An 11680-nucleotide genomic window follows, 5' to 3' on the forward strand; every position below is an offset into this window, starting at 1 on the left:
GAAAGCTTCTAAACTTATTTTGAATTGATTGACTAATTGAGCTATATGCCTCGTGGGCAATTTTACCTATTTATATAAGTTGAAATATATACTAGTTTATTTTAGAATCTACTAGCTTCCAAAAGTCTTTTAATTCTTGCTCCAAAATGTTGAATCTCCAATTCCAATGGCCTCCCACACCCTAGCCCAGTTGTTATATCGTGGACCGCGGTGCATAATCAATTATGCACCGCGCATCAAAATGACGATGTTTCTTTAAGTAAATAAACGGCGCGTTGTTAGTGTTAACGGAGTGACACTATAGTGTATCTAAACCGACACTGCTTCACGTATTATTTTTATATTATCAAATGAAACTGCAGTTATATCAAAATGATACTGTAGTTGTGGTGAAATGAAACTGCAGTATATATAAAATGAAACTGAATAACATTTCACATATTTGAGTTTATATTGTACAATGAAGCTGTAATTATATCGAAATGATCATGTAGTTGTGTTTTAATGAAACTATAGTGTTTATAAAATAAAATTAAATAACATTTTCACATATTTGAGTGTATAAATATTGAATGAAACTGTAATTATATCGAAATGAAACGGTAGTTGTGTTGAACTGAAACTGTAGTGTATACAAAATGAAACTGAAAAACAGAGTTATTTTTTGCGAAACGGTGCAGAACGGCGCGAAACGAATTCTGTTTCTTTTCATTAAATAAAACGACGTCGTTTTGATGCGCGGTGCATAATCGATTATGCACCGCGGTGCACAATATAATTTGCCACCCTAGCCTGACAGAGCATTTGAGAGGATGGTTGACAAGCTCCACAAGTGCCCTGAATTGTTGTCATTTAATATTAGGTAAAAACTTGTGAGATACCGTCTAACGAATTCTTGTTCGTGAGACGGGTCGGATTGTAGACAACTAAATGTGTAAGTATCACAATTTCAGTTATAAGTATTATACTATTTGTCATTTATCATTAGTAACAATCAATTTTAGCCTAAATAGTATCACAATTTCATATATAAGAATTACAATATCTATTATAAGTAACAATTTATTTTTAATTCAAATTGGTATTAAATTTTCTACAATAAGTATTACAATTTCTTTCACAAGTAACATTTCGCATATAAGTATTACGGAGTACAATATTTACATTAGAATTACACTTTGTACGTATCACAATTTCAGTTATAAGTATTACAATATTTATCATTAGTAACAATCATTTTACTCTAAATAGTATCACAATTTCACATATAAGTAATACAATATCTATTATAAGTAATACTCCATAATTATTTATTTCAAATTAATATTAAATTTTCTAAAATAAGTATTATGATTTCTATCATAAGTAACAAGTAATTGTCCTAAATTCGACTCATTTCACGGATTAAAATCCGTGAGATGGTCTCACACAAGTGTAACTCTTAATACACTCCTAGGGAGATTCCTAGAGTCTAGAACCCACGGGGAATGATGTTTTGATTAATCCAATCAAGCACTAGTTAGTAATAGATTTCTAAATCTAGTTTTACAATTTTAAGAAAGGTGAGAATAATAAAATCAACTAAAAGTAAAGGCAAATAAATGATAAGAAAAAAATACATGAAAAAGTAGAGATTGAATCCTACTAAATGGTTTATTACTAGCTAAATTCATTTTGGAGACTTCTGACATGGGAGATTGTTGGAAAAATTAGTAATTTTTGGCATATAAAATTATCATTATTTTCAGACATAATTTGAGTGGGTCCACTTATGACTTGAGTTGGGTCAAAGTGATTCCAGATTCTCTTATGTTAGGGGTTTAATTTTATAAAGGCACAAGTGTCAAATAGGCTTATCTACTACTTTGAAATGCTCAATTCTCTCCATCAACTAAAACATAATCTAATTGGACACACTTACCTCTAAAAATTTATTGATCAACTTCTTTTGCAGGTTATCTTCTGGTTACCACTCCACATGGCTGACATGTAATTTTATTTAAATAAAAATGGCAATGATGTGGAATTTACTTCCTAATCTTCCGCTACATTTATCAACTTATCAAAAAGCTAATTTTACCAAACACTTTCAATCATAACAGCTAGTTTAACAGCTCTTCTGTTTTCAGCTCCGAACTTATAGTTTTTCAACTTTCAGCTCCTAGCTTATACTTTTCAGCTAGGTTTGCCAAACAGAGCCTATATAATGTTACTTTAACAACATTATCTATTTGAGCTTATCATATTCGTTCAAAACTTAGCTACTCAATTTTAAGCAAGTTTAGAAACTCTTATTTCAAGCTACGAAGAAACATGTTTCCAAGCTTTATTTAGAAACTCTGATTTCAAAATTCAATCTCATTAAGAAGTCGTCAAAAATGGTAGAAACTCTATTCAACCCCCCTCCCCCCCACCCCCCCTAGACTTTCTGCGTGCGTGAGACCAACCTGAAATCCTCATTGTGTTAAGGAGAAGAGTGGAGTAAGGAGTTCCCGAACCACTATAAATATATTGTCTCACTTTCTCTCTTCCGTGCTCTCTTTATTATATTGTTGATTGAACAGAACAGACACGAACAATTTCATATACTTTGCAAAACTACCAAATTAAACAAGCTTCAACAGAACTTTGGCAAGTATATATAAGACTTCTATTTGCAAACATTTTTATAATTTTAATTAATCAAGAAGGTTTTTGAAAGTCTATAGTAGGTGTATAATATTTCTTTTATATGTTGACATAAACAAAGCTTAATGTATATAAAATTACATTACATGTTCGTTATGTTTAATAACATTCATCATGTACTATGTTCATAATATTTGTTTTGTTCTAGCTATATGATCATAAACCTAAACCTTAATGCATGTACATAAACACAAAAATGCGGGTACATAATATATATTTTCATTCACTTAATTTGTAGTAGTTCCATAATATTCCTTCTATATGTTCATACAATGTTAATGTTTATAAACATTACAGTACTATAGTAATGACTTTATGTACTTATAGATTTATTTTAAAAATATATATATATATATATATATATATATATATATATATATATATATCAATATGATTGTCATTTAAAAATCTTAATTAGTAGAGCTTTTTAATGATATATTTTTATAAATTAATTTTATTGTACAATAAATAAATAAAATTAAATTAAATTAAAAAATTTAAAAGAAAAAAAAAAATATGAATGTGTTGAGTGCATGCAACAACATGCACCTTGGTCCACGATATAACTATTGCATCCCATGCGCTCCTTCATTTTTCTTGAATTATTATAACTACCACCGGTCATGTGAATTTACAAAATTTTTGGATTACTTCGTCAATAGAGACATAATACTTAACATTTACAAATATAAAATTGGGCAAGTAGGTACTATTGAGTTTTGGGAAATAATGTGGGAAATAGTATGAATACAAACAAGAACAAATGCACTAAGTACCATTTCTTTCGGCTAAAGTGTTGATTAAGCCCAACAATATGCCACAATTACATGATGAAAAGTTGATAAATACAGTTTTGTGGCGTTCAAAATTGACTGATGGGACACATTTTATCCTAGTAAGGGGCCAGACAATATAATATTTTAAGGTGGAAAAAGTCGTCGGATTCTTCAACGTTACTCAAAGATTATTCCCAAGAAAATGCCACTAACTGAAAAGATAAATTTGCCCTCCAATTGCATAGCTCCGTCTTAGGGTTTGATGTGATAGATTCTCACTTTTGTATCCCTCCAATCGTATATTACTATCTTACAAAGTCGGCATAATGTATGAGTTGTTATTCCATACACCAGGTCTACCTTGCAAGGTGAGTCATGGTCCTAAACGACGTATCAATTGTGTATTTTTAGTATTAGAATTATGAACTTTTAGAATATAAATTGTGTTTTTAAGTCAAAACATATAACAATTGTAAAAGTAAATTTGTGAGTACAATACATGGTCGTCATCAAATCCTAATATGTTAATATTGTATGACTAAAGTATCTGAAAAGAACTTGTGAATAAAAAATAAGGTAATCAATTACATAAGCTTGAACTTGTGACTACAGTATCCCAAGAACAATTTTAGATAGCTAGCAACTCCAAGAATTGGTGTAGTCTTCTTTCAAAAGATTTTTTCATCTGGACTGGGTTGGGCACTTGTGAATATAGATGATTTGATTGAGTGTAGAGAGAGATTTTGGATGATACTTTATAAGCTTGAACACTAGATAGCACATAAGCTTGAACTCCATGGAATCGTGTTCATTGAGAATGGTGAACACAAGGCAAAACGACGTCGTTTTTAGGCGAAAAAAAAAAAATCGCGGATGTAGAGTTAACGGCGCGCGTTTGATCAAATTATGAATTTTCTGTTATGAGATTATGAATTTTATGAAAATTCATAATCTCATAACAGAAAATTCATAATCGCATAACAGAAAATTCATAATCTCACAACTGAAAATTCATAATCTCATAACAGAAAATTCATAATCTTATAACAGAAAATTCATAATCTCATGGTTCCAAAGTGTATGTGTAGGCATGGTTCCAAAGTGAATGTGCAGGCATGGATTCATAATTTATGAATTTCCGTGATTTCGGACGGGAATATGTAGGCATGGTTCCAAAGTGAATGTGCAGGCATGAATTCATAATTTATAAATGTCCGAAATTATGAATGTAATGAAAATTCATAATCTCATAATAGAAAATTCATAATCGCATAACAGAAAATTCATAATCTCATAAATGAAAATTCATAATCTCATAACAGAAAATTCATAATCTTATAACAGAAAATTCATAATCTCATGGTTCCAAAGTAAATGTGTAGGCATGGTTCCAAAGTGAATGTGCAGACATGGATTCATAATTTATGAATGTCCGTGATTTCGGACGGGAATGTGTAGGCATGGTTCCAAAGTGAATGTGCAGGCATGAATTCATAATTTATGAATGTCCGAAATCTTTGTTCACCTCAAATTAATGTGAAAAAGCAAAATGTGAAAATAAAGAAGAAAAGTCACGCAATTAATTAAGAAAAAAAAAAAAAAAGATAACGGTGTACTAACACCGTTGGAACCGTGTTCACCATGAATGGTGAACACGGTTCCATGGCATAACGTCCGTATAACCATAGTGACGACTCAGTTCAAGTGTTATTACCGTATCCATTTTTAGTCCTTCAGTTATAAGAGAAGTGACGAGTTTAATCCCTGACGTTAGTGGTGTGTTTACAAAGTTAATTCCAGGGGTAAAGAAATAAATTCCTTAATAAAACTTGTAAACTTAGCCAAAATACTTTCCCCAAATCGACAAAAACCCTAAGTTGCTTATGTAATCAACGAAGAAATCCTACTCCCGTTTTTCTATAAAATCAAATTTCAATATTTCAATTCTATTTATAAAAAAAAAAACAACTTAAATTACAATTTTTGACAAATACAAAAATTTGCTCCATAACCTTGGTATCTTTTCCCTCAATTAGCATAACTCCATGACATTTTGATGGGTAATAAATCATCACATCTACATCTTACAAAATGGACACTGCAAATTAGTATCATACTAGTCGCGGGCACGCGCTTTGCGCGAAATACCATGCCCAACAATCAATTAATGTGTTCTAATTTTTAAATGATATAGAGTAATATATACAAATTTTAATAATTTTATATGAGAAAATAAAAACATACATAAATACATTCTTTAGGTAAGAAGATGATACAATTATAACTCCAAACATGATCATGACAAATTAAACATTAATAGTACATCATTAATAACAAAATATCGTATATAATATATATAGACTATTTTAATACATTTTTTCAACATTACGATATATTTGAACTATTACTAATATTGAACTAATTTGGAAGAAGATGCACCAATTTTTATTTTATTTTTTGCCTCCGGGTTCACCGGAGCAGTAGAATCCGGTGGTGCTTGTGAGTTGTGATAGTGGAGGTCCAAACATCAAATATTAAAAGTTCAAGTTAACGTCAACTACAACAATAGTGCACTAAGCCACTAATGGGTCATTCTGCGAAGAAAAATTGTTTCATACTTTTAACAAATTTGTTTGAAGTTTTCCATTAACGTAACTCCACTGCAATTTTCCATGTAAGTTTGTTCCATTTCTATTAGGGATTATGTTATCCTATGTCATATTTTGGTTATAAGTCTATGTTGCATAGGACTCTATCTTATATATCATGTACTCTTGTATGTCGTTATCATTCATTGAATCATATACGCAGAACCATACATTCATCTGGTATCAGATTCCAGGGATTATGGCCAACGATAATGTCTCCGTTTCTGATAGCCGTACCGTCTCTGCGTTGTCTTCTCCGGCGGCGGCTCCAATCTCTCTCCAACCTGCTCATCATTTTGTTTCTCTGAAGCTTACGTCCAAGAACTATCTTTTTTGGCGTACGCAGTTGGTGCCCTTTCTACGCGGTCAGAATCTCATCGGTTACGTCGACGGCTCGTTTCCATGTCCACCTGCGTTCCTCACTGATGCGGTCGGTTCGACTGCTGTTGCCAACCCCGCGCATGCTCTCTGGATGCAGCAGGATCAATCTATCCTATCCGTGCTCATCTCTTCTCTCTCTGATGAATGCATGTACCTAGCAGTTGGCCGTGACTCTTCCCGGGCAGTTTGGACTGCTGTTGAAGCTGCACTCGGATCGTCGACGAGGGCTCGTTCTCTAAGCCTGCTCAGCGAGCTTCAGGGCCTCCGCCAGGGTGACTCCACCACCGCGGAATATCTCGGCCGTGCCCAAGTGATTCTTGAAGAATTGGCTATCGCCGGACGCCCGTTGTCTTTGGATGAACAAAACCTCTATGTGTTTAGAGGTCTCCGGTCGGAGTATCGTGCTTTGGCGTCTTCTCTTGCCGTCAAAGGTGCAACTGTTACAATTGGGCAGCTTTTCGACTACTTGACGGCGCATCAATTTATTTGCGCTGATGATGTTGATGAGGCAGCGTGTGGGATGCTTCCTACTCTGTCTGCCATGGTGGCGTCTCGGACTGGGCGAGGCAGTGGCAGCGGTTCTGGTCAGAACGGTGGTCGTGGGCGGTGGCAGCCTGCGCGAGGTGGAGGGCGACGTGGTGGTCAGAGGGGGCGTGGCGGTAGTAACAGGAATTATGCACCTAAATGTCAGATATGCAATGTTATTGGACACACTGCTTTGTCTTGTTTTAAACGCTACAGTGACGCCCCTCAAGCTAATTTGGTACAGACAGCTGCTTTGGATGATAGTGTTTTTTTTGCACACACGGCTCCCAGATACGGGAGCGAGTGATCACGTGACTCCGGACATCAATGCCTTGTCTAATGTTGATCCGTATCACGGTGGTGATACACTTCGTGTTGGGGATGGCACAGGTTTGCCCATCTCTGGAGTTGGTCGTTCTGTTGTTCCTTCTCCTTCTCGTTCTTTGTCTTTACCTCGTGTTTTTCTTGTGCCTGGTTTATCGCATTCTTTACTGTCTGTTCAGTGTTTTGCCGCTGACAATAATGTCTACTTTGAGTTTCACCCCTCCTCTTTTTTTGTGAAGGATCGCGAAACCAAGGCCGTCTTGCTTAAAGGTGGGAGTTCCGGTGGTCTATACACTCTTCCAGTTTCCAGTCCCGTGGTTTTCCTGTCTGCTAGAGCTTCCTCGCGTGTGTGGCATTGTCGTCTCGGCCATCCGCGTTCTCGGGTTCTTCGTTCAATTCTGCGTAGTTATCCTGTTAATGATTCTAGTTTAGCTCGTTCTGAGTCATTGTGTTCAGCTTGTCAGTTGGGAAAATCTTCCCGTTTTCCCCTTCCTCGTGTTAGCAATAATAGTACCAATGTTCTTGATCTTGTGTACACTGACATTTGGGGCCCTGCTCCGGTTTTGTCTAATGATGGTTTTCGTTATTTTGTTTTGTTTGTTGACGATTTTTCCCGTTATATGTGGATTTACCCGATGCGTTTAAAAACTGACATTTATGATATTTTTCCCAAATTTCGTGCTCGTGTTGAGCGTCAGTTTTCGCGTTCTATAATCTCTATTCAATCAGATCTTGGGGGGAATATAAAAAGCTTGGCAAGTTGTTCTCTAGTCTGGGTATTATACACCGTCAATCCTGTGCTTACACGCATGAGCAGAATGGGCCGGTTGAGCGTCGGCACCGTCATGTTGTCGAGACTGGCCTTGCTCTTCTTGCTCAGGCATCTGTTCCGTCGCGTTTCTGGTTTTTTTGCGTTTGAGGCTGCCACGTTTCTGATTAATCGGTTGCCTTCCTCTGTGTTGGCTAATGTCAGTCCATATTCTCTTGTGTTTGGTCGGTCTCCTGATTATACATTTTTGCGTGTTTTCGGGTGCCTGTGTTTTCCGTATCTTCGTCCCTATAATCGTCACAAGATGGAGTTTCGTTCCTCTCGTTGTGTTTTCCTGGGGTATCCTGAGTCGTTTCGAGGGTATCGGTGTCTTGATTTACAATCTAATCGTGTTTTCATATGCAGACATGTTAGGTTTGATGAGAATTCTTTCCCTTTTGCTGCTCCTGTTGAGTCCTTTGCCGCTGCGGTTTCTCCGTCCGTGCCTTGGGGTGTTTCGGCCTTGGCACCTTTGGCCAATAATGTGCCTGTTTTGTCCGAGTCTGTGGCTACTGAGATGGCTCCTGTCCAGTCCGTTTTTGGTGGTTTGGTGGCACCGGCTTCGGTTGCGCCTCGCAGGAAGAGGGCCCGTGCTCGTTCTCAGGTCCGTGATCATCCTATGGAGCTCAGACACACTACTCGGGCCGCTCAGGCTGGACGGGCTTTTGCTGCGATGGTTAGCTCGGAGCCCACATGTTACTCCCAGGCCGTGGCGTTTCCTGAGTGGCGTGAGGCTATGGATTCGGAGTTCAACGCCTTGTTGCAAAATGATACCTGGCGTTTGGTTCCTCCTCGCCCAGGTCAGAATGTTGTCGGTTGTAAATGGGTTTTCCGTGTTAAACGGACAGCTGATGGGTCTGTTGAGCGTCACAAAGCTCGTTTAGTGGCGAAGGGCTTCAGTCAAGTGGCTGGAGAGGACTTCTTCGACACTTTTAGTCCTGTTGTGAAGCCTACTACGGTTCGCTTGTTGCTTGCATTGGCTGTGTCCCAGGGGTGGGTTGTGCGTCAGTTGGATGTGCACAACGCCTTTCTCAATGGGCGTTTAGCTGAGACGGTTTACATGCGGCAGCCACCCGGGTATGTTGATAAGCAGTATCTTGATCACATGTGTCTCTTGCAGCGGTCTTTATATGGTTTGAAACAGGCTCCCCGTGCCTGTTTTCGGCGGTTGCATGATTTTCTCCTCAGTGTTGGTTTTCAATCGTCTAAAACTGATGTTTCCCTGTTTGTCTATGCTGAGTCTGATTGCCGTGTCTATTTGCTGGTGTACGTGGATGACATCCTTATTATGGGGAGTGACTTGAATCTTGTGTCAACTCTTTTCAATCATCTTGCCGAGGCGTTCAAGATTCGTGACTTGGGTACTCCGCGTTTTTTCTTGGGAATTGAGACTGTGGATGTTGATGGCGCGCTGGTGTTGTCGCAGCGTCGTTATATGACTGATATTCTGCGGCGTGCAGGGATGGAGGACTGTAAGCCTATTCTTACTCCTGTAACTACTTCGAAGTCTGTGTCTACCGGTTTGTCTGGTTTGTTGTCCGATCCCACTACTTATCGTCGGCTCGCAGGTGCGTTGCAGTATCTTATCATTACTCGACCGGACTTATCCTATGCGGTAAACAGGTTGTGTCAGTTCATGCATGCTCCGACAGATGCTCATTGGGTCGCTCTGAAGCGTGTGCTCCGCTATGTGAAGGGCACTCTCCATTTTGGGCTTCGGATCGCTAAGTCTGATTCTTTGGATGTTCATGTCTATTCTGACTCTGATTGGGCTGGTTGTCCGGTTGACAGGAAGTCTACGAGTGGCTTTGCGGTTTATCTAGGTGGTAATCTGGTTTCTTGGGCCTGCCGGAAGCAGAAAACTGTGGCACGGTCGTCTACGGAGGCTGAATACAAGGGGCTTGCAGATGCCTCTGCTGAGGTCACGTGGTTGGTTTCCTTGCTTAACGAGTTGGGTATACGGCTCCCTTCTTCGCCTCGTCTGTGGTGTGACAATTTGGGGGCGACATATCTCTGTTCTAATCCTGTTTTTCACGCTAGAACCAAGCACGTGGAGATAGACTATCACTTCGTCCGTGACAAGGTTGCTTCTGGGGAGCTTGTGGTTCAGTTTATTTCTACCAAGGATCAGGTCGCGGATATATTCACGAAGGCTCTTGGTTCTGAGCGGTTCTCTGTCTTGCGTGACAAACTCAATGTTATCTCTCTCCCAACATGAGTTTGCGGGGGTGTATTAGGGATTATGTTATCCTATGTCATATTGTGGTTATAAGTCTATGTTGCATAGGACTCTATCTTATATATCTTGTACTCTTGTGTGTCGTTATCATTCATTGAATCATATACGCAGAACCATACATTCATCATTTCATTATTCATATTAAAGTGCAAACATCCAGTGAGACAAAATCAAGCAGTGGCGGACTCAGAATTTTTTGTTAGTGTGGGGCGGAACATTACAAAGAAAAATATAATTTGAAAAAAAAAAAAAGATGAAACACTTAAAAATATAATCATAAATATTTGTAGATATGAGTAAAAAATAAAACATATCAAAACTTTATAAAAATATTCATAATAAAACATGAAACATAATTAATTTGATAAAATAATTAGAATAGAAAATGCATTATAAATTATACATCTCAATATATATATAGGCTAACTATTAATAATAGTAAAAATTCATAAAACCAATATTTGTAGACTTGACTTTACCAAAAGCCTAATACGCACCCTGCTAACTGAACCAAATCAATACTCAAACACTTGTTAACATTTCTGTGTTTTATTATACTTATACTTAAAATATGTTCTATATTTACATATATACATATAAGGATAATATAAGGGTGGGGTGGGGGGAGGGGGGGCAGCTGCCCCCGTGCTGGGTCTGCCCCTGAAACCAAGTGTAGTTGTACAGCCAGACACATAATAGCCGAAAGACTTCAATTTTTACAACATCATATCCCGTATGGAGGGAGCACTGGTCTGTGCTAGTAGCAATTAGGAAAAAATTGTCACCTGCATATAACCCAAAAGCAAATATGTTGGACAAAAGTTCATGTGTACTTGGGACTAAGTCTCCGGCAAGGCATCATCTCTTACGAGATAAGCCGCTGCCCAAGCAAGCTCCAACAGCCGACAAATGTTCAAGAATAGAGAGAGTCGCTGCCGGCACTTGAGTCCAATACATTGTTACCGGAAACGTGCCTAGCTCTCTTGAGATGCTCCGCGACGGGCCGTGGCAGATCATCATCCTTGTCGTTGTTTTAATCAGCGTCATTTCATTCTCAGGCTTCGTCCGATGATGACACCATTCGATCTTCACATGACTGGCTGTAACAACAGCGATATTTGCGAGCGATGATAACGTCCGATCTTTCGGTGGTTGCGACGATGACGGCCATGGCGGCGTCTCCGACTTTTGCCTTTTGCTTCTCTCCATCTGTAGCAGATGGGTTTAATTAAGAGATGAAGATGATGGAAAACGGTGAAGAGGATCCAATTTTCAAGAAAAGTCAGAGAAA

Source organism: Ipomoea nil, unplaced genomic scaffold (assembly GCF_001879475.1).
Source record: "Ipomoea nil cultivar Tokyo-kokei standard unplaced genomic scaffold, Asagao_1.1 scaffold2975, whole genome shotgun sequence".
Lineage (NCBI taxonomy): Eukaryota > Viridiplantae > Streptophyta > Magnoliopsida > Solanales > Convolvulaceae > Ipomoea > Ipomoea nil.